Below are 5,993 nucleotides of genomic sequence, written 5' to 3'. Positions count from 1 at the left end.
GGTGCAAATTCACCAAAAGCCCAGCCTGAGAATGTATGTCTGACACATAGATGCCTCACAAATATTTGTTGAGTGATGAAAGCTAAGAATATGTTCCAAAAATTGTTCTAAAATTAAACTTCATTTAAAATTCATATCTAGTAGCTATTAGCTCTTTCATAGTCACCCTACTTTCTTTTTTCTTTACTTACCTGAAATGTACACATCTATGAGATTTTAAAAGGATCATGGATATTCAGTTATTAAACTCCCCCTCCTCGAATATTTTACCTTCATAGTAGATGAGGAAGTCTGGATAAAATAAGGAGAAAAAAGAAGACATTTTATACTTATTAAGCATTCCTGTATGGATCTGTGGATGCTATGATATTTAATTCTCATCACCACCCTGGAAGTAGAAAGTGTTCTCCTGGATTTACAGATAAAGAAATGGAGGGGGTCAGGGTCACAGGTGGCAAGGGGAGGGCTTGTATTAAAACTCTGACTCAGCCGGGCACGGTGGCTCATGCCTGTAATCCCAGCACTTTGGGGGGTCAAGGTGGGCGGATCATGAAATCAGGAGATTGAGACCATCCTGGCTAACACAGGATGAGAAGTGAAACCTTGTCTCTACTAAAAATACAAAAATTAGCCAGGTGTGGTGGCATGTGCCTGTAGTCCCAGCTACTTGGGAGGCTGAGGCAGGGGAATCGCTTGAACCAGGAAGGTGGAGGTTGCAGTGAGCCAAGATCGTGCTATTGTACTCCATCCTGGGTGACAGAGCAAGATTCCATCTCAAAAAAAAAAAAAAAAAAAAGATGGGTCTTACTGAACTCTCTCTGGAGCTCAGCCCAGAGCCTGGTGAACACAAGTCAGTAAGTGTTGAAAGAGGCATAGCTGAATGGATGAGCAATGAATGCAGTGCAAGCTCATTTGGTAGAAGGTGCACCTGCACAGTGTGAGAACCAGAAAGCCACGGAGTTTTATTCTAAAAGCAGAGTCCACAGTTCAAGTTTAAATCCAGCAACACTACGTTTCCCTCTGCTTCTGCCCTCATTTCTGTTATGCCATATTTGAATAAGAGCTTTTTCTTATGAGGTTCAGATGACTAAAAATGAATTCTCTAAGTACTGCTCTCCTTTGGGAATCTTGAGCAGAGTCTATGGCAGTGAGGAAAAAAAATCCCTGGTTTAATGATGATCCTCAGAAAGGGGAAGCGTTTGCTTCATAATGAAAAATTCCATGTGTTGCAGACTCATCTGGGGCCTGTCCAACTGGATTTAATTATGACTTTGCTATGAAGAACTTGTTATTGGGCTTTCTTAGACCTATAAAACTTTACAGCACCAAAAATTACAGTCATAGCTGCTAACAGGAGTTGAATGCTTGCTGTATTCAAGTTCTTGGCCAGCAGCTGACATGCATTACAAAAATCCTGAGGCTCAGAGAGGGAAGTGACCTGCTCAAGTTTACACAATTGCCAAGCGGTGGGGCAGGGATTTGACAAGATCTGATGGATTGCAAATTCTCTGTTCTTTTTACTCAATCAGGAGATTAATCACAGTAATAAAATAATACTAGTTGACTGTTAGGATACAGATTCTATAGACCAGGCTCTTTTAGAATGAACAAAGAGAATAAGGAAGTTTCCTTAATCTAGGGAATGGGATTCCAGGATTTTAATGAAGTAAGAAGGAAATGAATTGGCTTTTAGGGTAGTGCCTCATGCACGAGAGTCACACTCGAAGGCTGGTCTTCACACCACCTGTCCCATCTGGATGGCAATTGGCCATCTTGCTTGCCTCCCTCTCTGTCCTACCACCCTACTGGTCATAGCCTGACCACTGCTCTGTCCCCACCAGGTCCCCCCAGTTATCTTCCGACTCCCTCTCGTCCTTCAATTCTCACTGCTCCTGACCAAGCTCAGGCTGGAAACCTAGCCTCTTTCCTCCACCACCTCAAGTGCTTTGAAATTCTGTCTCACAGAAAGTCATCAATTCCACTCTTGGCTCTATCACCACTTTGCTTTATCACGTTATTCTGCCGCCCAGCGACCATTTCCTGCTCTGGTGACAGCATGGTGTGTGCTTTTGGAGAGCTGTTACTCTCTAGCACTCATCCAGGGTGTTTGGGTGGCTCCGATGCTGTCTCAAACTCCAGGGCTGAGCCCAGGCCTGTCTGGTCAGCCTCTGTCTATAGTGACAGAGGTTCATGGATGGAGACATGACCCAAGACAGATCACGGGGACTCAGTTCTGGGACTTTTGTTGCAGCTGTTGGAAAACTTCTCTTTTGTACGTTGGAGCTTCCTGAAGCATCAATGACATAAACCTGAATCTAAATAAGTCAGCCTAGAGGAAAACAGAGCTGAGAAGTGGAGAGAGCCGCCATGATCCAGTTATTCCTGAGGCTAAGATACTCCCTGCATTTCCAAATACCAGAACCAATAAATCCTGTCACCTTGGTTTTACTGGGTTTCTGTCCATTTATTAGTTGTGACTAATGAGGAAATGGAATGGCATTCTCTCTCTCTATTTCAGTTTCTTCAAAAAGAAAAAAAATTGTGGTTCTTTGTCCAATGAATTACAATGTTGAAGCTATAAAATTGAAACTAAAATAATTTTGCAAAATTATTTAATCAAAATGTATGTTCTCTATAACTGCTATACAAATGTATTATAATATATATTCTCATGTATGAACCAAATTATATATGTATTTATAGGTTAACATATATGAATATTAGGCCCCAGAATTGTAATAGCCAGGTAAGTAAACTTGTTCTGATCACAAGGAGCCCTTTCTCCAACGTGGCAACAAAGGGAAATCAGCAAGTACTTTCCAATGTGATGGGTGCTGTGATGGAGGTGGGGTGAGGAAGGGGGGTGTCTGAACTAGACTGGGATGATAGTGGAGAAAGGGGATGGAAGGCTATCTATCTGAACAGGAGGGATGGAAGACTATCTGAAGGATGAGGAAGAAAAGAAGAGAAATCCATTCAAGTGGAAACAGCTTGCATCCTGCACCATGTGGCTGAAACCAGGCAGGCCCACCAGTGCATCTGGAGCCTACAGTGACTATAGCAGTTACCAGGTGGCCCCTGACAACGACATTCCCTGTTCCACTGCCTGAGCTACAGAGAGACTGAAGGATACGCTTTAACAGCTCTTCATTGTCAAGATGATGCTCTCTTGCAACATTGGATTTTGAGAATATCCACCCCTAATGGTGCAAATTCACCAAAAGCCCAGCCTGAGAATGTATGTCTGACACATAGATGCCTCACAAATATTTGTTGAGTGATGAAAGCTAAGAATATGTTCCAAAAATTGTTCTAAAATTAAACTTCATTTAAAATTCATATCTAGTAGCTATTAGCTCTTTCATAGTCACCCTACTTTCTTTTTTCTTTACTTACCTGAAATGTACACATCTATGAGATTTTAAAAGGATCATGGATATTCAGTTATTAAACTCCCCCTCCTCGAATATTTTACCTTCATAGTAGATGAGGAAGTCTGGATAAAATAAGGAGAAAAAAGAAGACATTTTATACTTATTAAGCATTCCTGTATGGATCTGTGGATGCTATGATATTTAATTCTCATCACCACCCTGGAAGTAGAAAGTGTTCTCCTGGATTTACAGATAAAGAAATGGAGGGGGTCAGGGTCACAGGTGGCAAGGGGAGGGCTTGTATTAAAACTCTGACTCAGCCGGGCACGGTGGCTCATGCCTGTAATCCCAGCACTTTGGGGGGCCAAGGTGGGCGGATCATGAAATCAGGAGATTGAGACCATCCTGGCTAACACAGGATGAGAAGTGAAACCTTGTCTCTACTAAAAATACAAAAATTAGCCAGGTGTGGTGGCATGTGCCTGTAGTCCCAGCTACTTGGGAGGCTGAGGCAGGGGAATCGCTTGAACCAGGAAGGTGGAGGTTGCAGTGAGCCAAGATCGTGCTATTGTACTCCATCCTGGGTGACAGAGCAAGATTCCATCTAAAAAAAAAAAAAAAAAAAAAAGGGGGGTGGGGGTGGAAGGAAACATCTTCAGCTCATGTGGAACAATATGTTTAAAAGCCTTTTAACTTCCTCTAGTCCAGCAGTGCTGAGGAGAGGCAAGTTTTCCCCTGTAATGTCATATATTGTTGAATATGAGGTGAGTCTTTCCCTGCTGTGATGGTTAATTTTTTTTTTTTTTTTTTTTTTTTGAGATGGAGTCTCACTCTGTTGCCAGGCTGGAGTGCAATGGTGCGATCTCAGCTCACTGCAACCTCTGCCTCTCGGGTTCAAGTGATTCTCCTACCTCAGCCTCCTGAGTAGCTGGGACTATAGGCATGTGCCACCATGCCCAGCTAATTTTTGTATTTGTAGTAGAGAAGGGGTTTCACCATGTTGGCCAGGATGGTCTTGATCTCCTGACCTCATGATCTGTCCGCCTCAGCCTCTCAAAGTGCTGGGGTTACAGGCACAAGCCACCGCGCCTGGCCTGTGATGGTTAATTTTATGTGTCAACATGGCTGGGCTGTGGTGCCCAGTAATTTGGTGAAATGCCAGCCTAAGTGTTGTTGTGAATGAAGAGCTGTTAAAGCGTATCCTTCAGTCTCTCTGTAGCTCAGGCAGTGGAACAGGGAATGTCGTTGTCAGGGGCCACCTGGTAACTGCTATAGTCACTGTAGGCTCCAGATGCACTGGTGGGCCTGCCTGGTTTCAGCCACATGGTGCAGTATGCAATCACATTTTTTAGATGTGATTAACGTTTAAATCAGTGGACTTCGAGTGAAGCCAATTAGCCTCTGTAATGTAGGTGGGCTTCATCCAACCAGTTGAAGGCCTATGAGAAAAAGACAGATTTTCTGGAGGAAGAAGAAATTGTCCATAAGAGGGCAAGTTTTTCCAGATTGCTGCTTTGTGGAATTCAGACTCCATATTGCAGGATTAACTCTCACCTAAGTCTGCAGCCTGCTGGCCTGCCCTATAGATTTTAGACTTTCCAGCCTCCACAATATCATAAACCATATTTTAAAATCTCTCTATAAATACATGTTCTGTTTCTCTGGAGAACCTGACTTGTATACCCCCTAAAAATGTCAGAGAAGATAATACAAAATATTTAGTTTGGAGTCCTCCTGAAATTATTTAATTAATTAATTAATTAATTTTTCTAGAGATGAGGTCTTCCTATGTTGCCCAGGCTGGTTTTAAACTTTTGGATTCAAGTGATTTTCCCACCTCAGACCCTCAAAATGCTGGGATTACAGGTGTGAGCCACTGTGCTAGCCCCCAAATTATTTTAAACAGCAGCAAAATACTATTTGGAAAAAATATATTGACCTGAAACAATCTCATCCAATGTCATTTTGGAAACCTACAGAGATCACTGCCGGAATCCGTAAATAAAGGAAGCAGATAAGTTATTCCCCAATTACTTCACATGATGGAAGAGATTCAAGTAAATTATTGATGGTATTAGATAGAAACATTATGGTCTTCTTGGCTCATTTACCACTTCTTTGGGTAGCATGATTGATGGAGAGAGCATTTGCCCAGCTCTGACTCTGTGCCAGGCATTGCACTGGGTGTTGGGAATATAGTGGTGACAAAATGAAGGCCCTGTCCTAGAGCTCATGTGGCCCTGGGGGTCAGAGGACATCCACAGGTAAAACAAAGGTGTTGAGCAAAGGCGGCTCATGCTGTATTAAAACATGGCTTAAAATAATTCTGCCGCCCCTTTAAAATTTTCACCAGTGGGAGTTATTTCCCCTGTCTCTGCATAAAAGTCCTAGCAGGTACCATGGCTTTTCTCCTCACTCTAAAGTATGAGATAGTTCAACAGTCACTTCAAGTTGGAAATATAGTTTTAATGCATTAACTAGAAAGCTTAGTGCAATATGCTAATCCAAGCTCTGAACTGATTTGGCTTTAAATCTTTTCTGCCTGATGCAATCTGGAAGCTGGCTGTGGGGAAGGAGCCTCTCCTAGAATCTTCGCTCTCCTCCACTTTGTCCTTTTCT

The sequence above is a fragment of the Colobus angolensis genome, unplaced genomic scaffold, assembly GCF_000951035.1.
Source record: "Colobus angolensis palliatus isolate OR3802 unplaced genomic scaffold, Cang.pa_1.0 Scaffold254, whole genome shotgun sequence".
In the NCBI taxonomy this organism is placed as follows: domain Eukaryota; kingdom Metazoa; phylum Chordata; class Mammalia; order Primates; family Cercopithecidae; genus Colobus; species Colobus angolensis.
The sequence above is the reverse complement of the archived record's forward strand: the minus strand, read 5'-3'. Positions refer to the sequence as shown.